This window comes from Protopterus annectens, chromosome 15.part0 (assembly GCF_019279795.1).
Source record: "Protopterus annectens isolate FY-2018-M chromosome 15.part0, PAN1.0, whole genome shotgun sequence".
Taxonomy (NCBI): domain Eukaryota; kingdom Metazoa; phylum Chordata; order Ceratodontiformes; family Protopteridae; genus Protopterus; species Protopterus annectens.
In genome coordinates, this window is record NC_056749.1 from 332,441,924 (window position 1) to 332,468,331 (window position 26,408).

Here is a 26,408-nt window from a genome sequence, read left to right on the forward strand (position 1 = left end):
AGTAGCATGCAGTTCTTGGATCTTATTAACAACACTTCTAAGATTAAGATTTAGAAGCAGCAAATCAAGAGCCATTATGTGGAAGATTAAATATATGTTGTGTTTGGGGATAAAAAGAGGTGTTGCTGCTTGGACATGGGTTAGGATGTATATTAACACTAATTATAAGTTTGGCAATAGGAGTTACTAGTGTCTGTAGTAGTTTTAATACGTGTTTGTGATGTTTGAAAGGAGAGTTTTTTGAATCATGTTTAATATAAATTAGTTTGTATATAATAGGTGTGGTTTGGTAACATATAAATCAGTTGAGATAAGAAGATACGAGTTTTATGTAAGTATGAATACTGACCAGATGTACTTTTGTGAGCAGCATAGTTAAGTGTCCAATTAAAAATGATAGGAAGTTAACTGAGCAGCTGTTGTAAGTAATATGAGAAGCATTACATGCAACAGTATCAGCTTCATTGCTAAGTTAATTCAAGGGGGAAAAAGTAATTATAACACAAAAGAGATAAAGGTTTATATACTGCGTGGACCCTTGTGGGGAATAGTAAATATAGTAATAGTAGTTGTTAGCACAGATTATGTGAAAATACAGATATTAAATTGAGGAAATAGTTGGATATGGGCAATGTCTAGGTGAAGTAGAATTTCCAAAGTAATTAAATGAACCGAGTAATGATTGGTAGAAGAAATACTAAGGGACTGGTTTGCTTAAATATATCTGAGGTTTGAGGGTGGGTGGGAATGGGGGCAGGGTAGGGGAGCAAAGAGACACTGAGTGGTGCGGGGCTGAGCCAAGGACAAGTACACAGCCAAAAACTGTCACGGCAGCTACTCAGGAATGGCAGAGTTAAATCCTTTAAATTAAATTGCACATTTAAGCTACTAAGCAATGCTTGTATCTCTGTCACATAAAAAGGGGAGGGTCCAGGAGTGCATACTTTCTATGTAAAGCCTTACAAAAGAATTGTCCCACTAGCAGAGCAGTATGCAAGTCCAACATACACTATAGTAAATTGCCTTTTGAGGGGTTCGCAGTCTCAAAGATAAGTGATTAGTAGATTGCAGACCAGAGAATGTTAAACAGAATTTTTAATTCCTTCGGAATATATGTATATGAGTTAGTAATGAATGAATAATGTTTAGTATTTAAACACAATGAATTTTTTTAAAAAAATGCCATTTCCTTTTTAAGAATTCATGGTGGGAAATTAGGCTATTAATTGAATGATTATTGAATAATTGACAAAGTATAAAATGAGTGAGTTGCAATGATAGTATGTATTCTGAAGAAGTTCGGAAGGACGAAACCTAGGTCAATAAAGTAGTGTTCGTTGCAGAGTTCGTGTCGTGGCTTTTTGGAGTTGGTTGGTACCTTACAGTTTTGTTTTGAGCCTGTTTTCATCTCCTTATTGGCATCAGCCTCACCTTGCTTTTTACATCAATGTTAAACAGAATGCCAGACAATTTTTTTTAAAGGGAAGCTATAGTAAATTGCCTATTGAGCGGTTTGCATTCTCAAAGATAAGTGACTAGTGGATTGCAGACCGGAGAATGTTAAACAGAATGCCAACCGATGATGCTTTTTCTTTTATAGGGAAACTATAGTATAGTAAATTGCCTTTTGAGGAGTTTGCAGTCTCAAAGATAAGTGACTAGTGGATTTCAGATAGGAGAATGTTAAACAGAATGCTAGCCAATGATTTTTTTTTTCAGGGAAGTGAGGCAGTAAATGTTGAAGCTTTTTTTCCTTTGTCTTGGTCTAGAAGTTGATCAATTTCTGCCGTAAATATTAGTTTTTCTGCTTTGCGGTGAACACTTGCACACTTATGTTAAATCCACATACACAGTAATTAGGAGTGAAACAAATCCTAAACACTTTTCAGGCCTCAGTATACCATTAATAAAAGCTGCTGAGATGTTTAGCAGCATAATATAGCTGTATTTCGGAAATGCAATTTTATTTTATTTTTCTTAGAGGCTGGAAGTAGTGATAGCATCTTTAGGGATTTTTTCACGGAAAAATTAATTGCAGCCAAGCCCAACCCCTACTAAAAGCAGCTGGTATAGGTTCAGTGGGTCAGAATGGGGGATGAGTTAATCCCATAGAGGGGCATTTTAGGCTAATTAATGAATGAAGCAGACAGACATTTATGTGCATATGTGTGCATGTGTGTGTGTGTGGGGGGGGGGGGGGAGGTTATGTAGTGACCTGAATGGTACAGCTGTGGCCAGATTTTTAGGGTCAAGGCTTTAGAAGGTAACAGGAAGAAATATGCATATTTTCAGATTGCTAATGCTTTGTTTCTTTTCTAGGATTGTGAGTATTGATATACTAAAGAAAAAGTGCAGGCTGTTACCTACCAGCCTGACATTTCTTTTCCTCAGGAAGTGCAAGTATGTAAAAGAGATAGACTAACAAGCAGCCAATGCCTAGTAACAAGCATTAGATGTGCTAAGGTTTCAGAAAAATACAATCTGTTAAATAACTTAAACTGTCAAAATAATGAACTAATAACAAAACAAATTTGAATCAGATAAGCATAATTAAAATAGCTTTAAAGTGATTAAAAAGTCAATACAAAGCAGATATCCATTTGTTTCAGGGCCTGGAAGCCAGCAGTACCTGGGACAAAAGACCTGAAAACCAGCAGCAGATGGATTAAAGAAATACAACCTAAAGGAGAAACTCACATAATGCTCTCTGTAATGGAGCTATATTACCACAGTCATTACATTATAATCTGAGCTGACACAATCATGTCAGAAAGGCAAAACATTTGAACTTGAAACAAATCACATCAATATTGCAGCTACTTTGGCCATGTTGGGTTATAACAAATTAGAAAACTGTATTAACTTGTTACAGTGACACAAGTACTTACTGCACAATAGTTTAAGATATGATGAACATATGGGTACACCTAATCATACACTATATGCAGCACACTGTAAAATCATTTATATTAATTCTAAAATTAATAATAATAGAATTAAGTAAAAAGCCCTGGCATATTTATCATGATTTATGATGATTATTTTACTTTTTTTCCCCCATAGTGAAGATGGTATACAGGACAGACACAAACTTTCTAGGGATGGGGTAGTTACATTTGAGGGATGACAGGGCTATATTACTGATGATGGGATACAATTAAAAACATTCTTCTCAAATTACTGTCTTAACTGAGGACAAATACGAGAGTCATTATACAGGAGACAAGATAAAGGCTTCAAAATACAAGTAAAGCAACACAGTTTGAAAAGTAAGCCATCGGCAAGAATCTCCATTTAAAATCAGTAGCAGGAACTCAAACAGCTGAACAGCTATATTTCAAATACTCATACATGGTATACAACATAGTCTATTCAATGTAAAAAGTAGAAGAAAATCAATGTTGATTTCCAAATAGCATATTCCTCATGGAGTGTTTCACAAGTATTTCAGACCATGCACCAGTGTAGAACAGTCTCAACCACTACCAAAAACACTATAACAGCTCTATAACTGCACTTAAATCTTGCACTCAGAAATGGACAGTTCTAACTATCTTTCAAGTACAACGCAAATTATGTGTATAGATATAGATGTCTTTCTCTCATTTCCTACGGATGAATGCACAACACTATATTAATGGTTTTCATGCTGAACATATCTATACTTTACCCACAAAAGAAAGGAACACGGGCCTTGTAAAAAGGTTTAAACAGGACATGTCTGGCACAATGAAGAGCTGTAAGTCTTCTGCTATGGTTCAGAAAGGTTATATTTTATAGTCTGTCCTACAAAGGAAAGGAAAACCCAACACTTTACCTCACTTTGAGGTAATATAACCCTGTCATCTCTATATTAAAGTTAAAGAGTCACAAGTCACAAAGTCTAGTCTATATAGAAAGTAATGTACATATCTATGCATAGTTAAAACAGGGCATCCACCCATCCAAGTCTGACCACCATAAAAAGTGAGAACAGGCTTAGCACTAAGGCTCAGTTTAAGTATAACTCAATATTCACATAATGAAATGAACACAAACTGTGTGCTAATTCTCAAATAAGATATGCCTCACAATCTTGTAACACAGGCACATTGACCATGCACTGAGGTACAAGTAAGAGACGTCTCAAGGTTTCCTAAATAAGAAAGAACACACACTGTACACTTAGGTATAACTACCCCCTCTTTCTACCTGAATTCAATTTTTTCTTGGAGGTCAGCTACGTCTTTGTGTGTGGGATCTGAATCTGAATGAACAGGAAAAATTAACTTTGCAATATTTACCTGGGATTAAAAAAAATGAAATAAAAACATTAGAATTTGTATGAAGAGACTTCTCCCACTAACTGATGTGGGGCAACATCCAACATCCTCCATGTATTAATGCATATGTACACACACACACACACACACACACACACACACACACACACACACACACACACACACACACACACACACACACACACACACACACACACACACGCCAGTGCAAACACAGACACATGCAAAAAAAATATATCCTTTGAGATTACAGCAGAGGTAATGAGCAGCTTGCTATTGTTAAAATTCCACACATTGTTTGCATCAGCTGGAAAACCAGAAATATATTATCAGCATTCATATGAAACCATGCTACTTCATAATTTTATGCTGGTACTAGACTCCCCCATTATCAGCACTTGACAATCATGTTCCCCGAGAACTTGTACTTGGGGCAGCCACCCCTTGTCCCTTTTCTTGTAACAGCTTTGCACACACAGAAACACATACACATCCCTGCTAAATATAAATAGCAACACTGAGATTACTGTACTTTGGAATAGAGGAATATGCCAAGTGACAGTCTTATAATTCTAAGCGTTGTAGTAACAGTTACTAGAGTTACAACACAGAACAATCTTCTTCTATTGGTAATAGCTGAAAATGTATACCCTGCTCTAACACTGTATTGTTCTTTTTTAAATGGTGCTCTCATCTTCATTTTGACACCTGATTCTACCATTTTTATAATTCATCCTTTCTAAACTTTTATACCAGACGCTATCTCGGCATCTTGCTATTATCTTAACTACTAAACTCTACCATGTCAGCTGACCTTTGCTCTTGCTAATTAGCTGATGCTTTCTTAAACCCAGCATCTCATGGATATTACTTTGTATTCAGGCTTTATTTCAGAATTTCAGCAAGCTGTGGCCCTATCCTTACAAAGCAAGCCACAGAAGCCCCCCACCAACATCCTGCAAGTTGCAGTTGCATGGAAATTTCCACTTTTTTCCTGTCCTATGGCATGATAGCACTCAGCAGTTGCTGTATTACACCCACACCACATAACTTTATACAAGGTGAAAACTATTAAAGTCCAATTCGATCATGTTGAGCGGTCTGATCTCATTTCCTGATAGAACACTTCTATCTGTGCACTGGGCATGTGCAAGTTTTAATCTTTATTCCATGGAATTAACACAAATTAAGCTAAGGGTGTAGGGATGATTCTCCTCATATAGGACTTTGTGTGTGTGTGTGGGAGGGGTTTGCTCCCTACAAAAAATGTTTTTACATGTTTCATTGGATTGATGTTTGGACCACTTTGTTTCATATTATTGAAGGTTATTTTAGTTTACACTAAAAATGTAGCTGAAGTAAATTCACATACATGCACAGGTGGTCGCACACACTCACTTTTGCTATCACTGGTGACTTACTCCCCTAAAATAAATTTTGTCATAACTGACATTCCTCACTTTTTGACCATCCAGACAGATACAATTCATCTTGATCAGGTATACTCTTGCTATATCAGGTACATTTCCCCAACCACCTGTTTCCTCATTTCTCCCTTGTTTACCTTTTATAAACTAAGACATCCTTGCGATCCACTGTCCATGCAGTGATTCCCCTGTCCTCCATATTCAGTCCTGCCACACTAAAATGCTGCTTCTGTATATTCTGTGTTTCAGAGCTAAAAGCAATGCATGCTGTTTTTATGCAACTCCTTCCATAAAATGAATATTATTTTTTCTATCAGTTTGTACTCTACAGCAAAATTATTTCATACATGCAGTTTGCAAGTCTTGGTGTATATGGCACACACAACTCACTGAGGCAATAACAAAAACATTATCGACACACACAAAGTTTTATCAATGAACTCTGACTTAATAAAGCATTCTGAGAAAATATGAGTTACTCATATTAGTGCGGACATCTTAACTTATTAATCTTCTTTTCATATAGAACCTGCCACTATGAAGTCTATTTTGTTTAATTCTATACAAATTCCACTTGATCTTCTGTCCTAAATATGTTATCCAACTTAGCTGTATATATTTCAAACGTTTTCAACTCAATCTGGGTTAGAAAACAAGTATGCATCTTTCATTACTTATGCTTAATGTTTCTAAAACTGGTTCACACTCCTGCAGCTCTTAAAGTTACTTGCTTCCTTTAATGATGATGATCAGTGCTACAGTTGTAACTGATTATATGTATACCTAGTTTAGATTATTTGGTTTCCCTGCACTCTTTCAAAAATTGAAACTGATAAGGATTTTACACACCATGATGAAACTTTTTCACAGTTCCTTTGTCAGTCTCTGTTTCCAGGATATAGTGTAAAAGGATTACTTTGTCTGACAATGTAACTCAAAGGTTAATCCTATGAACATGTTTAATAGGATTGGTTTGGTTCTTCAATTTTTTTGATTTTATAAGTGTTTATCTATGCAAGTCATTATGACCTTAATAATAATAAAAAAAAACACATGTTCCTAGAAAGATTATCCATTTGGCAAATAAGCAAGAATTTTTGTATAACATTTGAAATCCATATTATTTAAAGCACTGCTTTTTCAAACCTTGCCATAATGCCTGCTTTAGAGACCACCAGTGAGTTTATAGGCTCCAAGTCAAAACTTCTCAGCAGCTCACCCAAGAATGCTGTTTCACTAACATATCCAACTTCATTTTGCTAAACAATACAGCTTTGGAAATCTAACACCTCTGTTAAACTACTTCAGTTACTCTGAGCAGATACTTTTCTGTTCCAATGAGCCCCACCCCTGTATTAGCCAGAAAACCAACATCAGGTGTTTCAAGTTATCTGGAGGAAATGGTTCTCTCATTCTTTTCACATGTTACCTATCCTTAGCTTTGCTCAATACCAGACTGAAGAGAGGAAACATTTCTGAAAGCATCTCCATTTGTCTGAAAAACACAGCAATTCTTACTAATTTTTCCTTCTACCTGATTTAACAACCCCATCAAAAAGGTAAGACTGCTTTTTTAATAAGAAACTGTAATTTCCTGTAATATATGATTCAGCACTTTTGTTAGCTGATAATCTTTACCTGATTCAGCTCTTGTCCTTGTGTATTTTAGTCTGTTAAGTCATGATAACAGTTTTCATTTCATCCTATTTACAGTGACATTGCTTTACCACTTTAACTAATTTTTAGTTCTTGACAAAAAAAAAAAAAAAAAAAATGTTTTAACCACAGTTTTCTGTTATGTACTTGGCTGTGGCCAGGGCTTTATTATTATCATTTTTCTTTTTATGCTTAATCTGTGGTCAGACAAGTCTCTTCGTTTAAATTATTGCCACTTAAACCTGTTTACTACTATTCTGAATGTTTTCCATGTTCTGGACCAAACAATGTCTGGTTGGTATATGCCACTCACTGTCTAGCTTATTTTGTATGTATTTTTTTTTCTGTCTTAGCAGAACAGATAGATTTGTTGCTGACAAAACCCTCAAACATTATTCTGGTCATTAATGTAACTTGCTTGCTAGGAAACTGGTTGTATGTAGTCTCAGAATGTATACTCTTGTTTTGTTGCATTTATTTGTGTGTGCAAAGTGCATGATTGTCAGTCAGCAATTTAAAGTTGCAAGCCAGAGACTAGTTGCACATATATATGTGTGTGTGTGTGTTTATCTCTCTCATATATATAATAAACTATATATTGAGGTAGCATATCATTTTTATATATTATAAAACCAATCATCCAAACTATATATATATATATATATATATATATATATATATATAAATTGCCAGTATTCTTTGCTTAGTCCTTTACAGGGGTCATGTAAGTTGGAACTCATAATCTCTCCCACATATGAAATGAAATAAACATAAACCACTATTTATGTCATAGCAACATTACTCCTGCTACTAGAGGCCTTATATTTTTGTAGGACCAGATCACACCTATTATTAATGCTTCACTCGTATCTTTTAATGCAGTTTCTAACTCACTGTAAGTGTCACACATAATGTGCTCCATAGTGTTTTTTACACAGGAAAGAGTAGAAAAGGTTTGTGGGGGTTTGTATAGGACATGTCCACAGTCTGCCATACAAGAACGAAACAATGACCCTCCAATGACCATCAAGTAGGCCATGCCAAGTGTTAGACATGAAAGGAACACAGAACATGTGCTACACATCATATAGGAATAGCTCCACAGTCTGTCTACATAACAAAGGAAGGCAGACAGGGGTTCAGATATAAAATGGTTGTGTAGTCTGTTCTGCAGAAGAAATGAAATCAAAACTTTCACCACATGGACCATGTATTTTAAATTAACACTGTTATTTGTAATGCTCTACTGTCACTTCCACATCCGAAGGAACTGTAGATGCTTTATTAGCATTTAAATATGATACGAACACTGTATCCGCAAGAGGACTCCGTATATGCTTTGCTTTCTTCTGTGGCCTTCATTTTTGGGTAGGGTTCACTTGTCACTGTTTTTGTCATGGGATGAAAAAGCAAACATCTTTCTTTGCACTAATATATACTCTGCTCATTTTCTTCAATTCTGTCCATCTTTTCCATCCTTCACAAGTATCCCAACACACACACACACACACACACACACACACACACACACACACACACCAGAAATATCTTGTGATCTTTTTGCTCTCTGCCCTGCTTTATTATTTATTTATTGCAGCTTCTCCACATCTGATGCTTGTGAGGTCAGGGAACTGCACCCCACCCCCCCACCCCCACCCCAAACACAGACACACAGATACACACGTTCTACTTGCTCTGTAGCTCATTGAGTCAGCTTCTCTACCTCTATGGCTCAAAACCTTGAGTACCTCCCCCCCCCCCCCCCTACAAGCAGAGCCAGATCTGGCATTAGGAGTCCTAGACAGCTGCCTATGGCCTGTATCCATAAATATAACAAGCCAAATATTAGGACCGCACAGGTGAACTGTCTTAAGGGGAGCAAGCACAGAAGCATCAGCATTAGGACACTGACAAATGTCCATAAGGACAGCAAGCACAGAATCTTTAGAAAATTGTGGGAAATTGAAACTACTTGAGACGTTTCTGGTGTTTAACTGTTAGGCTGAAACCTGTCAACACGGGTACCATGACCTGCAGATTTACAGTGTGGAGAAGATCTCTTTTAATAAATGAGTTTAATGCCCTTCAGCTCCCAGAGTTTAATTTCAACAACTTTCACTGCTGGCTTAAAATGAAGTGGCTGGCGACATTAACTGTGCAAGAGAAATGTTTTTAGTCTACCCAAGTAGTACTTTTCAACTGTCTAGGTTTTCATAGAATGTCCAAATTTTTGCCTCGCCTTTAGGTCTGTTCCTCATAAAATTTTTCTGTTAGATCATTAAGGATTGAAGTCACTAAATAATGACATACATTTGAGTTTCAGATGTTCTATCCTTCAGAAAATGAATGCCAATATAACTGCTGTTCTTCTTCCACCGTTATAAGTTTATAAGAGCAATATTTAAAATCTATCCATATTTTTTGGCCTTTGAACCCCCCCCCCCCCTCATTATTTCCAGTGTTGTCTAAATTTATTGAAATAAAATGTTGAGAGGGTAATGCTAAACCTAAAAAAGCAGGTCAGTTTATATCTAGCATTTAATAGTACAGTATAACAAAGGAAGGAGTCGGTAGCTAGATATCCCCCTCCCCCAGGGATCATAGGGCGAATAGCAGTTGTGAGGACTCACCTAGCCTACTAAGACTAGGATGTAGTGGTACATGCATGTTTCTGCTGTGGCTAATCTCCATGAACAAGGAGTAGCTGGCACAGCCACTCCAGAGGTCATCTCAAACTGGAGCTAGGCACAGAGCTGGACAGATGAATCTGGAGAGCCACTGGCAAAAGGTGTGCGAAAAACACCATGTGCAAATTATTTTTTTAATACCTATAATTAACTCTTTAATAAAAAAACAAATTGAAGGTGGCATGAAAGGTAATGTTTTGTAGTTGGAATTCTAAACATTGGCATTTGAAGTATGTTATTAATTTCCTAACTGCACATGTGTATATGAACTGATTTGATTACTCCAGGTTTTCCTCACCTTTTTTTTTTCTAGTAAAATGTTTTTTTTTTTCCAGAAATGACAAGAGAAATATTATCTGTAATCTTTCTTAGGGGAAAGCCACTGAAGGGTACTAATACCTTATTGGTATTTTAGGTTTGATTCACAGGTTGTGACCCTTATAGCCAAAGAATAGTTCCTTGTCAAATAGAAGGGAACTTGAGTCTGATGAGACAGGCGGACAGATGTAGCTTTGATACTCCCAATGGCTTGCATGCTTAATGTGATGATGAAGATGACAACGTAATAATACTGTTGCGTTATATTTTATACAAACACTGTTCCAGTGAGAGTACAGCTACACTTGGAGCAAAAGGATGTGTGTGGGTGTCTAATGGTCCAGCTAGGCGTACTGTCTAGTTAAGTGACTTTGCTGAGAGTCAAACCCTTGAACCTTAATTATTAGTAGGCGACCACCATATGGAGAGCACACCAAAAGTGCAAGGTTTAATGCCTTCCACACATTTAGATCAGCTACTTCACAGGCAGGGAGAAAAGGTGGAGGTTTCTCTATTTACATGAAAAATAAATATACTTCAAGGCTGGTCAAACAGGACAATGCACTTCAGTTGCTCCATGTTCAAATCACCATAGGTAAAAATCCAATACCACTTCCTTCCAAGCTATAGGTCTCCCTCTATGACCCAGCAAACCCATACCATGTGTTTAAACTTATTAGAAACACTAACAATTCAACCCAACACCATATTTTGGGTAACTTTAATCACCCCACTATTAACTGGGTATCCTATATGACACCAAATGTACTTGCACAGGGATTTCTAGATTTTGTAAACACAAACTCCCTGGGCAAGATGGTCAATACACCAACCAGGGGTGCAACCATACTGGATCTGGTCCTCAGCAATATGGAAGACTGCTGCACATCCCCTACTGTAATGTCTTCCCTGGTAAGGTCAGACCACAAAATGGTCTCCTTACAAGTAAAAATAAAATCTGGACCCCCAGCTAAACCTGGAATGTTCAGGAACTATTTTAAGGCTAACCTCCTGCTATTAAGTGAGAACCTGGCAAAATTACAAGCCTCCATAAACCCTGAGAACAGTTCTGCCTATGCAGAACTGTTCACAGAAACCCTGTACAAGTATGTTAATAGCTGCATAGAGGCAGCTGTACCCATCAGGAAGATGTAAAAAACTAACTCAAAAAACAAGCCACCCTGGTGGAATCACAAAATCAATTGTCTGTATAACAGGAGGAAGAATATTATGGCAAAAATTAGGAGGTGCAGCACTAGGCAGGATAAAAGCGCTTTCATCGAACTAAACAAACAACTCAAGAGGACACATGAAGTCTACCAAAGCTAAATTTGAGGTATGTTTGTACTCCCAGGCCAAGAACAACCACAAAGCATTCTTAAGCTATGTCGGCACCCTCAAAGGCAATACACAATTGTGTGCAGAGCTCATTGTAAATGGAGCCACCTATACTGAGCCAGAAGATATAGCAAACCTCCTGGCTGATAAATTCAGCTCCAGCTTTACTCCTCTCTCCCTCTCAATCTTCCCTCAGGAAATATCATGAAATATAAGAAATGACAGACCCATAAGTCCCACTAGTCTTGTATGTAAAGCTATGGAAAGAATTATCATGGAGATGATCAACAGAGATGTAGTAAACCTCCAGACACTGGACCCAACCCAGTTTGGTTTTGTCAAGGGCAGATCATGCCTATTCAACCTGGTGGACTTCTTTGTGAAGGCCAGCAAAGCAATGGATGAGAGCAAAATTATTCACACTGCCTACTTTGACCTGGCCAAGGCATTTGACACAATACCCCACTAGGGTATTGTTGAAGAACTCAAGAGGTTTGGTACAAACCTGTATGTCACCCAGTGGAGGATAGCCTATTGGCTCATAGACAGGATCCAGGAAGTTAGAATTAGGGAAGCCACCTCTACAAAGAGGCCAGTCATAAGTGAAGTCCCTCGGGGATCAAACCTTGGACTGCTCCTTTTTGGCATTTACTTCTCAGAAGTCAAGGCCAATGCAAGTGGTCCCTGACTGACTAAATTTGCAAATGATTGCAAATTAGGGCAGTCATTGAATCTCACACTGGCACACATTCTTCAGGAGAGGCCGACACAGACAAACAACTGGTCTCAGAGCCATGGACTAAAACTAAATGCCAAGAAATGCATAATGGTATCTTTTGGGAAGTCATCCATCCCTGGTAACTATCATATTGACAACATACCCCGTAGAGCTGACCCAGTAGTCAGGGACTTGGGGACACACACAGATAGTAATCTAGCCTTTGATCATCATGTGTCTAAAGTGGTGAGGATATCATTCTGTGGTATGCAACTTTTAAACAAAGGTGTGGCATCTGAGTCAGAGGAAGTCCTTTTTCCACTGTATTCGGCATTCATCAGACCTGTCCTTGAGTGCAATGCCCCCTTTGGTATGTACCTAACCAGGAATATCCAACAATTGGTATTTCCACAGAGGATCCTCACTAAAAGAATACAGGGCATAAGTAATATGTCCTATGCAGACTGCCTCAAGGCCCCATCCCTGTACTCTGTCTCCTACAGGCTTTTGAGGGGAGATCTATGCCTCGCATACAGGGCATTGTCAGGCCTCACTCTGATGGACCTCCTGCATATTCACAAGACAGCACCATAATTACCAGTTCTAAAGACTTGAACCTTGCCTGTGATATAAATAGGACCTGCTGGAGAGATAGGTATGTATCCCAGAGACTACCCCATCTATGGAACAGGCTGCCCATCCATGTGAAGCAGAGTTCCTCCCTAACTGAATTCAAGTGCAACTTGGACAATTGGACGGGAAACCTGAAAATTAATCCCTGATTTGGCATCTATATCTCTAATGGTCACAGTTAACTTTGTAAATAGTTCATCTCCCAGGCGTACACTTATTAAGGGTAGGAGAGCTTGTCAGAGATTTGGGGTGCTTGGCTATGCTTAAAAAGGCTCCTGTGTTCGATAGCCTAGTAAAGACCTATGTACCTGCACACCAACTGCCAGGCATCCTTTCTCTGTGTGTCTGTGTGTATATATAAAATCATTGAGGATTACTCTGTCAAAATCAGTCTAGCTTTATTATGGGTTTTTTCAGTGTCAGTATTGCAACAGGTAGCACACTTGTTTTTGGTGAAGAAGACTGTGGGTTCTCTTTCCACATGAGATAGATCAATTGCTGATTACTACTACACTACTGTGCAGAATGGTGGGGGGGGGGGCACAGTCTCTGCATTTCTGAGTGTGTCCTCCTTTGGATGAGATGACTAGTAACTTGTCTGAGCCATTCCTTATCACCATCACGTCATTTATTTTTAATGTAACGTAGGCAATTTACTCTTCAAGGACAGCAGGTACTGAATTTGTAGATTAAGCACTGAACTGCAAAGGTGTTTGCCAGAAGCTATGTCTGTATTAGTTACAGATGTCTTTAATGTGGAATTATTCAGAATGGCTTTTACTTCTGCAGGGATTGTGCATGTTGACTGATATTAGTGATGTTCTAATGACAGCAGTTGGAGTAGCCTTTTGTTTTTTGAAATGCTCTGAAATGGGTAGTTCTGTCATTATTGGTTCATGTTTTGTTTCTTGTTTTACTGGAAAAATGTTCAAAACTGCAAATTTAAAATGGATACTAACAAGTGGTGCTGTATTAAACAAGAAATACAATTTATTATAGTCTTGAAGGTGAAATAAAACAAATGTGCATTTATGCACGGTCCTAAAAATGTGTGCAGGCTGTTTATGGTTTGAAAACAACACAAAAGTACACTTAATCTGCTACTGGCCAGGTGCATTTTCTATGAATGTGGGTTTCAATGCAGTTTCAATTAATGTGAGTTCCAAGGCCAGAGAAGTTTGCCCGTTGCTAATCCTAAGTCTGTTTTCATTGTGGGACTGTATTGTTTTATTTAGCAAATGTCTATAGGTGTTTGAACTATAAAATTTGAAATAAAAGTTTTAAATTAAATCTAAATATTTTTAATTATTGTAAAAGTAAAGTGGAAAATAGTATGCACACTGAAAGTTTTTGAAAAGTGTTTGTGGTAAATGGGGAGAAATGGCAAGTAATGGTACACTAGAATGGGTGATCGCCTGATCCATTATTCTGTCTAGGCCCCCATTTGGCCATGATCTGTGCAAACAAAATCATTTTTTTTCACTTTTTACACAGTTGTACGTGTTTGACTAGAGGTGACTTTTTCAGCCAAGTGATGGTCTTCAGAAAATGTGTTCCCTAACTTGCATATCTTTTCAGGTTTCTAACAAAGTTTAAAGAAGGCATTGAGGTTATCCTTCAACTGGGAGGATATTTTTACCCCATATCCATCCATCTCTAGTTGATTTGATAAGGGTCTGCTGTTCCCTGTCAAGTTTTCATAGGTATTTAGGTAAGTAAAATGAATGTATCAGCAAAATGTTTGACTATATTTTACTATTTGCTTAATCCATCAGACAGTGTTCAGCTTCAGCAACATAATGTTGCTTAATATCTATACTTTTAGGTGCATATACCCCCCAGACAAGACACACACACACACACACACACCTTTCACTCTGTGCAGATCTTTCATAACCTGTATCTCTGGCTCCGAATACCCTGCACTATGCCTTCCTCAGCTGTTTTCCTCATTATTGCTTCTCTTGTCCTTGTTAGAGAGCATGGCCTTGTTAGATTAAGAACAGGAGAATGATTCCACCTAAAGAATACTTTCATGAGTCTGTGGAGCTTTGTACACCTACAACCCCGAACAAATATTCATGGTGAAGCTCCCTCCGTGGCAGTCAGAAAACAGATGTCCGCTATTGTCAGTACACTGGAGAGACTGACCCTCTCATACTTTTCACTTGCCACATGTCCTTTCACTTTATTCAGTGCCACATGTCTTTTCATTTTATTCCTCCTATAGGAAGCTATTGGGATGCATTCCTCTTGGGATCAAGCTAAGAAGAAACTCTAGAAACTAGTTTAGGATGTTATACATTTTTCATTTTTCTTTTCATAGTTTTATTAAATTTCTAATAACTTTCATACTAAAGTCGATCATGTTTTTAGTGTCTGAAGATGGTCTATTACAGTACATATATATTTATGCATTTAACTTTGCTCTTGGTTTTCCCTATTTAAAAGTCCTCATCTGTGTGTCTGTTGCAAATGAGAGCTGTTCTCTCTTTATATTATTTGCTTCTATAGAAGATCAATTTTATATCTGAATAAATGTATAACTGTCTTCTTTTAGTTAGACAAACAGCCTCACCTGTATAGTGTACACTTTTCGAAGGAATTAGTAAGTATGGATGAACTGGTATTTGTCGTCTTTATTTTCTTGCACATTTTTAACATCCTTGCTCAAGCTAGGCTGTCTGCATTACTGACGCTCTCTCTTTAACTCTCCCTCCACCATTCTCTTACCAAGCTGTAGCCACTGTCCATTTCAGATAAAATAAAGCATTGTTTGAGCTTTGCCACTTCCCAAAATATTCATCTTATTCCGACACATTGTTGGCATCTCAAAGATTGGAGCTGCACCCTTTGTAGCTACTCTCCATATGATGCTCTGTAATGTTTACATCCTTGCTCTTTGTCACCCTATGCTGCCCACCCCAGGGTTATCATTCCCTTTTCACATATGCCTCGCCCATTCATAGGCTGCATTGCAGTTCCTACTTATTTTACACTCGTGCTATAATCAGCACAGTGCTGAAACCCTACAGTTTGTTTCTTTACTTTACCTTTGTCCATATATGATGGGATCTCCAGTATAACCCCCATACAAATTACAGTATTTGTCAGCATTTGTTCTATTTCCATACGTTTTTTTTTTTTTTTACATGATAGAGCAGCTTATGTGATGATCCTTTGTCTTTTCTTTGGAGGGCCACATAATATTTGCTGGCTCAGTGGCACTGAGTGTGACACTGGTACAGGAGTTAAACTACAGGAAAAATGAAGAGGTTTAGCCATTAATCTCTTCTTAAGCCCAGAGACTGGGAGATTCTTCCATGTACAAAGAATCCATGGGAGACTGGAGCACACAGAGATTGTACAGCCTACAAAGTGGTCAGCGCCAATTGATCTGGTTGCACATGGAATTGCAGAAGGAGAATACAAAGGCCCATTCCACCTCAACCCTTTGGATTGACTTAAGTCCCAGTGACACCCAGCACACAGATGATGGCTCCCATTCCAAGCTAGGTAAAACCTTTCCCTGGAATAATGCGTTATAGGGATTTCAACTGTGGGGGTGAATGTATTCATGGAAGGGCTTTGAGGGCAGGTCTTGACTGTCAGTGTGGCAGCAAGGTAAAAAATATTTTGTTAATTTAATAATAATTGCAAAAGTGTATTTTGATCTTGGACTATCACAAGAAAATAGGAAGATATTTTGTGATGTGTTGGGGAAGGTGGCATAGGACACGGTACTATTAGGAGTTGATGCAAGGAGCCATTCTCAATTGCTTTTCTGCAAATTGCAGTCTTTAAGATTCCTGACCTAGTGGAAGAAGACCTTGTTTGTGATTGTCCGTAGTTTTGAACACTATCCTGGCATCATTGTTGGGCTTTTTGGACTTTATTAGATATCATAGATTCTTCTTTAGTCGAATTAGGGATTTCTTGTCTCTGTGAGAGTTGCTGTTTCTGATTTTGGCCATGACTTTTTTCTTCTGTTTTATAGACTATTAAGGTAAGGATTCCACCAGTGTGGTCTCTGGTGCTAAGATCTGAGTTTACTTCTGGTAGGTATGACAGCCTTGCTGTAGCCATTTACATGTTGTTTATACAGGATTTCTGTAAATAATTTTCACATGTAGCTGTGTTTTCTGGATTTTGGTATCCATACATTTTGACAAACTGTCCCTTGATTTAGAATGTAGTTTGCTTTAGTATAGTTCCTAACTGTTGGAGGTTAAATGGGTTTTCCAAATTGATTTTATTGAGGGAGACCGCTTTGTGGTCTGACTTCAATGAGGATGTGACATGGTGGGGGGTAGTGGGGGTGCAATGCTCTCCATGTCATTGAGTAGGTCGAATATGTTTGATTCTGTTATCAGTCCAGGGTGTTTGAGTTTGATAAAGTCCAGGAAACATTGTCCCTGTGGGTTAGAGGCAGTATAACTATATATCTATAGACTGGGAAATATAAGTCTTCCATGAATAATAATTTGATTTGGATGATGAGCACTTCTAGTAGGTCTGTGTAAGAATTGTGAGCTTCCTGGGTCATAGAGGCTGACATGTAGATGGCCAGAGCATGAAAGGGAGCCTTGTGCATTGAAACTTTTTATCATTGATATTATTGAGACTTGGACATGGATAAACTCCAGGGCATCATCCTGTTTAACCAACCTAGAGTTGTATTTCCTGCTAAAGTAGATTGAGAAACTTCCACCTTTAACCCCTATCTGTGCTGTTCTGTTGAATGTCTGGAAAGCAATGTAGCCTTCCACTGCCAGAGTACTTTAAAGTCTCAAAAACAGCAGAGATTAAATTCTCCAGAGTGAGAAGAGCTTGTAGGGTGTAGAGTTTCTTGTTTTGGGTCCTAACATCCTCTTTAAGGGTTTTTTTTTTTTTTTTATTTTTTTGCTATGTTGGTTGTTTTGTTATTTGGCAAGACTCTAAGGGGATGGATACATTTGTATCCAATATCCAAGTGCATGCTATCCTTGTATCCTTGGCAAAACAAAGTCCATTGACCATGTCACCACAGGGGAATCCAATAACTAAACCAATTATTAAAATCAATCATTTTCTGTTCATGTTGTGACATCATCCTTGGTGAAGATAGAATGCGGCTTTCTATCTGTGGCACTTGTTCAGAGAGATCCATAATGTTTCATTTCATATAGTCCAGTGAGATATGCCTCTGGTTATTTACACCCACGTGGACTATGATGGAATCATATCGGTGCTTGTGGTGCAGTGACTCCAGTGCATGCATGATACTGCATATCCTAGATACAGATAGACCACTAGCTGTTATCTTCTCTTTATCCAGCCCAGTGACAGGTGTGTTTGTGTGCCATACTATAGAATCCTTTAAGACACAAGCACTAGTAAAGTGTTTTCTTGCCTTATGGGCTTTGTTCTTTGGGAATCACTGGGTGTAGCCTTGTGTGGAACTTGGTGGTGTTTTGGTAGTCTGTGTGTGGTGACTGTTCTGTGAAGGATGTAGTGTCTATTTTCTTGACAACTTTGTAAGCAAGATTTTCACCTCCAAGGAAGTTATGTATGTATATCCAAAAAACAACGAAACTAGTGGTCTTAAAACTTCATTAATGAGCTCAGTCGCAATAATTTCCAAAAATCATGGAACCTAGGTACTGTTCCAAAGCCGCAAGCCTTTATTCCTCACAGATAAGTGATCCTCAGTAACAAAAAGAAAATCAGAAAAATCGATTTTTTTTTTTTTCTAAATGACGCCTTTGAGTTTCAATATTTTGTCACTACAGATGTGTTATCTTCTTCATTACCTTCTCTTCTGGAGACTGGAAATACATGTGTAATAATTGATATTTCTTCTTTGATTCTTTCATTTATGTATACTGCAATAAACATCACCCAGTTTGTCTGCCACTGTTGCCTGTAAAGAAAGTAATGACATCAGGAAAGTTTTAATCGTAAAAAAAAACAGTGTATAGAATCCAAAAAGGTACTGCCTTATCCATAAAGGAGAAATGTATGTAAAGGCTGATACCAGGTGCTTATAAAACTGGATGTTAAATAACTGTCTGTTGTTGCTTTAATAAATGACCAGAAGAGTAAATTCAGCTATTCTCTTTTGAAAATGGTGTACATTTTGGATAAAGAGTAATAAACTCAATAGAAATTCATAGTTCAAAACACAATTCCTGGGAGTGGCTAACTCCTTGCTATTACCCTTTCTGATAAAGAGACTGCCATAGCACATTGATTTTCCAAACACAGAGGCATTAGTGTGGAGGTTGGACACTTCCAGCTGTAGTGCATGGTAATGAGCCAATCCATATCAGCCATATGCTATTCCCCAGAAACACCTGTGGCTACCAGTTTATGCTGATAAGTGATTTAGAGAATTGCTTGTCCGCTTAAATTACTGTGGTTGGCTGAAATTTGACTCTGCCAAAAGACAGTAGTCACCAATAAAATCAATGGATGATGCCCTCTTTCAGTAGAGCTTTAAGGCTGGAGGTGTGTAAGAGTGTATGTGTGGCACTGCGTGCATGTCTGCAGAAGTGTGGAGCTGGATAACTGTGTATGAGTGCAGCTTGCCTGAGCCAAAGCAGTAGGTTTATGTAGGGTATCAAGACTGAGTGTGTGTGCATGCATGTAGGTGAATGGTTATGTCTGTGAGTCTGAACAAGAATTGAAGGGGGGGTGGTTGTTTGCATGAGTGTTTGTCAGAGCATGTGTGGGTGAATGTATGACAGTGTCCTTGAGTCCACCCAAGAATTGGTGGGGTTAATTTGTGTGAATGTGTATGCCTGTTGGGGGCTCGCATATCAATGTGATACATAGGACACTAATGTTACAAAGGCATGTTAGAATGCACCGTCATCCAAGAGATTCAGATTAGCTGATATTGAAGATAAAGCTGTTTCTGAATTGCATTTTTCTTGCTTGGGTAAATTCACCTACTTGCAATAGGCATTTTGCAGGACTGCAGTCAGGTGTTTGTGAATCTCAAGGGCTATTTCCTGGACAACACAACTTTTTGTAATGTAGGTGTTCTAAATACTCAAAAGCATGGTGTTCATGACTCTTCTGAAATTCTTGATGCCTTTCAACCTTTTGAGATCTAGGCTGGAAGCTGGATATGATAAGGTTAGAAAAGAAACATTGGGCTGTGACTGGAAGATTCTAGCTTAATCCAAGAAAAATGTATCTAAGGTTGTTTACTCACATGGTGAAAAGCTGTACAAAAATGACTAACTGATTGTTTGGTACCTGAAGAATCCCTGTAGTAATGTTGATGATGGGCAGCTTATCAGGGTAGAGCACCTAGGCAGAAGACCTTCTTTTCATGCTTGGTCCAAGTGTAGATCAAGTGCATTCAGGTATACCCATGTAAAAGTGCCTGATAAAGGCTAGGGAAACATTACATAATAAATAAATGGGAAGTCTGAGGAAAAAACACACCAAACATTATGATAAAAAGCAAAATCAAAACATTGTGCAAACAGAAAATTAAACATGTTGGCAAATCTGACTTTTGAGGACATTACTGTGTGAAACCATTAAGTATTCTGTAAGCAGCAATGAAAATTGTCTTCCACCTTACCCTTTCATATAGAGTGGAAGGGAGAAATTCTTACAGGTGAGAAAGCGATGATAAAGAAGCAAAGGTAAAGTTAGATTCTAATGCTTGGAGCAGCTGCAAGAAAGGGTGAAAGAGAAGGACTTTTTTTTTTCTTTCTGCAACCTGTTATGAGCTTATTTTTATTTGGATGACGGAGGTTTTATTATGGTTGAAAATGTCTTTTACATTTGCCTTGTCCTTCATTGAATTAAAATAGGACAAATTATATCTTAATGCTGCTATATCATTCCATTGTTTGGAACAGCCATGTTTTATGAAAATAGCTAGGAGGTGAATTATCCTTAATCACCCTGCTGGAGAATTTCCATATTGAAAGGATAAGGCAGGAAAGGTAAAATTCCCAAGAGCAATCTGTTTATAGGCTCTTGCTGGTCCAGCAGCATTGACACTAACACAGTATGCTGGAGGTCTTTGGTGTGAGTCTGAAATTAAAGCTCTAACTCTGACTTAGTAGCTTTTTTTTTCTTTTGTTAAGGAATACAGGATGCTCAACATTTAAGCTTTAAAAGAATTGGTATTACAGAGGAAATTTGATTGTTTGTTTTGATTAAATGCAAGACTTTTGGATTTTTTATTTGATGTAAATTGAGATGGCAAAAATTGTTAATCTTAGAACAGGCTTTTTAATCCACATACCTCCACTGAAGTTTAAAAAAAAATCTAAAAACGTGAGACAAAAACCTTAAATTACCATTTCTTCTATAAATGCTATTCTATGAAAATATATTTTATATGTTAAACCCATACAGATATAATCTAATTGTATGAAACTGCTGAATACCAAAAGATTAATTAAATGTATTTAAAAAATGTTGAGTAATTATGCCTCATTCTTGTCACAGAAAAAAGGTTTATTTTAAATGTGACAGTTTGTGGTTTAGAGAGGTGTTCAAGTTAACTGCAATGAAAGATATTTGGTGGTTAAACTTGTTTATCCCTGTCTGTATTTGTCAAAGTAATTACAAGCAGCAGTTTTAAATGACCCCTTTCTGAACTGGCTACTCTAGAAATGGTATTCGGACTTTCTAGCAATTGTTTACCTTGGTGCATTTTTTTGTGATTTTCTTTAATATGCATATTCCTGCTAATTTTTTTGTCTAAGTTGTTGAACTTTGTAAAAACTGTTGTCTTTTTATTTTTAAGAAGTGATATGGGATGCTATAAGTTTCATAGTAGAGTACTGGACTAGCTGACTATGAAGGCCGTTTTAAGCCTAGAGTGTTTCCTTTCTAAAGGTAAGAATCAAGCCCTGTACATTGTGTCTGTGAAGTAAATACCTTATCCTTTATAACAACCCCCCCCCCCCAAATAACCTGAAATTATTTTAATAATTCCTCCTGCCTCCCAACACACAGACTAGGGAGAGATGCACTTTTATATCCAAATTGAAAGCCATGCACTCTCCAGCCAAGACCGGAATATCTGGTCAAGAGGTGAAGGTCAACACTTGCACCACACCACATGGAACATATAGTCCTCCAAAACAGACACCAGCACTGCTTTCACATAAAAACACAAACCACACACCCAGCCTTTGCAGAGGCTCTCAGTAAAATTATACCCGAACAGCAGAGACCTCCAAGGCAGAAACGCACTCGACCACCACAGCACAACACTAATCACAAGACACGAAACTCTCCTAAGCAGTGCGCCACTCAACCAAACCCCTAAGACAAAACAGCATGCCCAACACACTAGTCATAGGTGATTAGATAGTGAGGCACACTGATGTCCCACTCAATAGGTTGAGTAAGGAGAAAGTAACAGTCAGCTGCCTGTCAGGTGCCAGGATCCACCACATAATGCATGCACTCAGGTCCCTCAACAACAGGTACAAATACAATTCTGTCATTGTACATGTGGGTGTGAATGACCTGAGATGGAGCTCTTGAATTATGTAGCCCAAGTGGGTATGATCCTAGCCCTGAGTAGCATACTACCACCTCCCAGAATGATACCACATTACAAGCAAAAAATGATTGATTTCCACAACTGGCTAAGTTTCTGTTGTCATTCTAAGGGGATCTGGTATCTGTCTGTCTGGGATGACATTATTGGCAGACCTTGATGCCTTGCTAGAGTTGGCCTGTATCTGTCACCCCTGGGCTTCCAGATACTGGCCAAGGCTCTTGCTACCCCTATAGTGCCTTTTCAGGCAGTGTTCCAAAGACCAAATTACCACCATAATAGCTACAAGCAAATGCAATCTGAGGGTCATGCTGCTCAAAGGTAGAAGTCTAAATCTCAAAATGCACTTGCTTGAAGCACTCCTTAAAACGGAAAACCAACATTTGTGCTGTAACAGAGACCTGGTTCAAGGCAGCAGAAAACACCCCTGCACTACCAGGCTATAACTCATTCCACACCTTTTGGCCCCAGAACTTGGACCGAAGCTATTCGTAAAGGATGTACACACCTCCAGACTGGTGGCCCAACATAATGCATCGGAGATATTTCTGGTACAGCTAACATTGGTTAAGACAGCGATTTTAGGTCATAGCCTGTTTATAGGTCCCAACCATGTCCACGTTCCTAAAAACCCTGGAGAATACTAGGGTCCAACATAACACTTCAACTACCCCCTCCATTAACTGGGAAAACTACTCCTGTACCAATACACTTGCCCAACGTTTCCAGGAATTCATAAATTCCAATGCCCAGGACCAGTTCCTTCTTATCCCCGCTAGAAGTAGCAACATCCTTGACATTATCATTACTAACATGAGTGACTGTTGCTCTACACCAATAGTCAAATCCTCCCTGGTTAGATCCGACCACAAACTTAATCACTTGGAAATCCACATCCTCTCACCCTACCCCTGCAAAGGTAACCACTATGAAAAACTTCTCCAAAGCTAACTTTAGGCTCTTAAAAACAGAGGTGGCTAACTTTACTGCACCCATGCAAATGGAGAATAGTTGCATAACCACTGAATCGTACACCAATGCACTGTACGAACACATACACAAATGCATGGATCTCGCCATACCCAATAGAACCAAGACACACTCCTTCAAAAAAAGGAAGTCAATCTGGTGGTCCCCTACCATAAACAAACTCTACAACAGAAGGAGGAAACTGATGCGGAATAAGGTGAAGTCCCAAGACTAGAAAAACAACTTTATCAGCCTCAATAAAAAGTTAAGATCCTTCATCTAATCCTCTAAAGCTGGCTATGAGAACAGAATTGCAGCAGATAGTAAAGACAACCACAAGGCCTTCTATATTTATGTAAAGAATCTCCATGGCAATACCCAGATTTGCTCTGAGCTACTGCTCAAAGGTACCTCCTACACTGAGTCAACAGATATATTGCCAATATACTGGCCGACAGATTCAGTGCCAACTTTAGCCCCCCCCCCCCCCCAAAGGACCAATCACAATACCAGTAGATCGCTAGGCATCCAGTATTGCTGCTGCACAGGTTAAAACAGCACTGTCCAAGGCCAGGAATGCAGCTTCTATGGGATCTGACAATATCCCTGGCTGTGTTCTGCATGAACTACAGAGTGAACTTGTACCTAATTTGTGTGCTTTGTTCAGTCACAGCCTCACATCAGATTTTCTCCCTACCAAATGGCGCATTGCTACAGTCATTCCTCTCCACAAAGGAGAAGTAACTACAGACCCTGGGAACTATCACCCCATTAGCCTGACAAGTCTGATATGTTTAGCTATGGAATGCCTAATCATGGACATAATAAACAAGGATATAGGGAATCTCCAAACTCTGGATCCACGCAGTTTGGTTTTGTGAAGGGTATATCATGCCTGCTCAACTTGGTCGACTTCTTTGAGTCAGTCACCAGAGCTGTGGATGAAGGCAAGGTGGTTCATACAGCCTACCTTGATCTGGCCAAGGCCTTTGATACCACTCCCCACTCAGGAATCGGAAAAACTCACTAAGCTAGGCGTCAACTCCTATATCACTAGGTGGGTTGCAAACTGGCTCACAGAACCCAAAGTATGAAAGTAGCTGACTCCAAGTCAGACTGCCTACCAGTCATGAGTGGAGTCCCACAGGGTTCGGTCCTGGGTCCTCTCCTGTATAATATCTACTTCTCTGAAATCCAGGCCAACACGAAGAGACTCAGGCTGACAAAGTTCACAGACGATTGCAAGTTGGGAGCTGCTATTATTAACTACCCAAGTGATGTTGACATCCTACAGAAGGGCCTCACTCTGACCAACGACTGGTGTCAGAACCATGGCCTTAAGCTCAGTGCCAAACAATTTCGTCATCATATCTCTTAACTGTACAGATTTTTGCAGAATGTCCAGATTTGTAGCTCATATTTTTGGTCCATTTCTCATAAAATCTGTGTTTTTTTGACAAATTACTGGTATGATCTGGGGACTGAAGTCACTAAGTAATGATTTACATTTGGGTTTCAGACTTCATATCCTTCAGAAAATGTCTATCTAAACAAATTATGTTACTCTAGCAACTTTCTAAGTTTATATGAGTAATATTTAAAATATGTCCCTATTTTCGGGACCTTGTTCCCCCATTTTGTCCATCTTTGTCCAGATATCTTGCATTGACAGGTTGAGAGTTATGGTCGTCATCCCCTTTGGGAAAAACCCAGTTCCCATGAATTACCACATCGATGGTAGGCCACTGAACACAGAAGGTGTTTTATAGAAGATCTGGGAACACAGGTTGACAGCTACCTATTTTTTGACCACCACATTTGCATTGTGGTCAGAAACTCCTTCTGTGTGGCACATCTCATTACTAAGGGTTTGCATCCAGGAAGAAAGAGGTCACGGTCTCCCTCTACTCTTCCTTCATTAGGCCAGTCATTGAGTACAGGGCCCCATTTGGCATGTACCTCACTAGACACCTGCAACAACTGCAGAGGCCGCAAAAGTACCTCACAAAGAGGATCCTAGGCCTTAAACACTTGTCCTATATGGACAGACTCAAAAAAACTCTATTCTCTGTCTCATATCACCTACTTAGAGGCGATCTCTGCTTGACTTACAAAGCCATGTCTGACCCAGCTCTGTTAGAAATGCTACATCTAAAGAAATCCCAATACCTGCACATCACACACTCCAGAGACCTCAACCTTATTACCACAATCAACAGAACGTGCTGGAGGGACAGGTTTATAACCCAGAGATTACCCATGCTATGGAATAGACTTCCCATACATGTCAAGCAGAGCACCTCACTGGCCTTCTTCAAGAGAAATCTTGAGTGGATGGAAAATAGAAAATTCACCCTGGGTGTCACTCAAGTGGCACTACTCGACAGAGGCACTGGGAACTAAGGTTGGGTGACACGTTGCCAGGGTAATCCTATGGGATAGGCTTGTAAAGGCTCCGGAGCCATTAGCCTAGTACACACCTATAAAATGAATCCTATGATGTGTCACCTTAACAGATTAGGGTCCCTGTCATGAAATACGTATTTGTAACTAATGTGAAAAACATAACAGAAGCAGCCCCACTGCAGGCTAGAAAACCAGACTAACCGGACCAACCTTAATTCATGTGGCGCCCTAGGGAAGCCCAATCCACACAGAGAAGTTGCTACACATTGTAATATTCCAAGTTGTTCCACAAAATAAATACATACATACATATTGTCATCAAATATCTGATCACTTGCCTGCATTGCAAAAATAAATATATTAAAAATAATGATTGCATCACTGTTTTTGCCTCGCATCATTTCTCTGGTATTCAGAATTCAGTAGACAAAATATCCCTCCTGACTT

The 26,408-nt window shown here is 38.7% G+C and overlaps 1 long non-coding RNA gene across 1 annotated transcript in view; it reads left to right on the forward strand.

The window, feature by feature from the left end:
* Positions 1–6,863: 6,863 nt before the first annotated feature.
* The window catches only part of LOC122790082, a 235,008-nt gene continuing 215,463 nt past the window's right edge, over positions 6,864–26,408 (forward strand). Inside the window, exon 1 of the long non-coding RNA XR_006362918.1 lies at positions 6,864–7,269. This is a non-coding gene — a long non-coding RNA (uncharacterized LOC122790082). The remainder of the gene's footprint in view (positions 7,270–26,408) is intronic.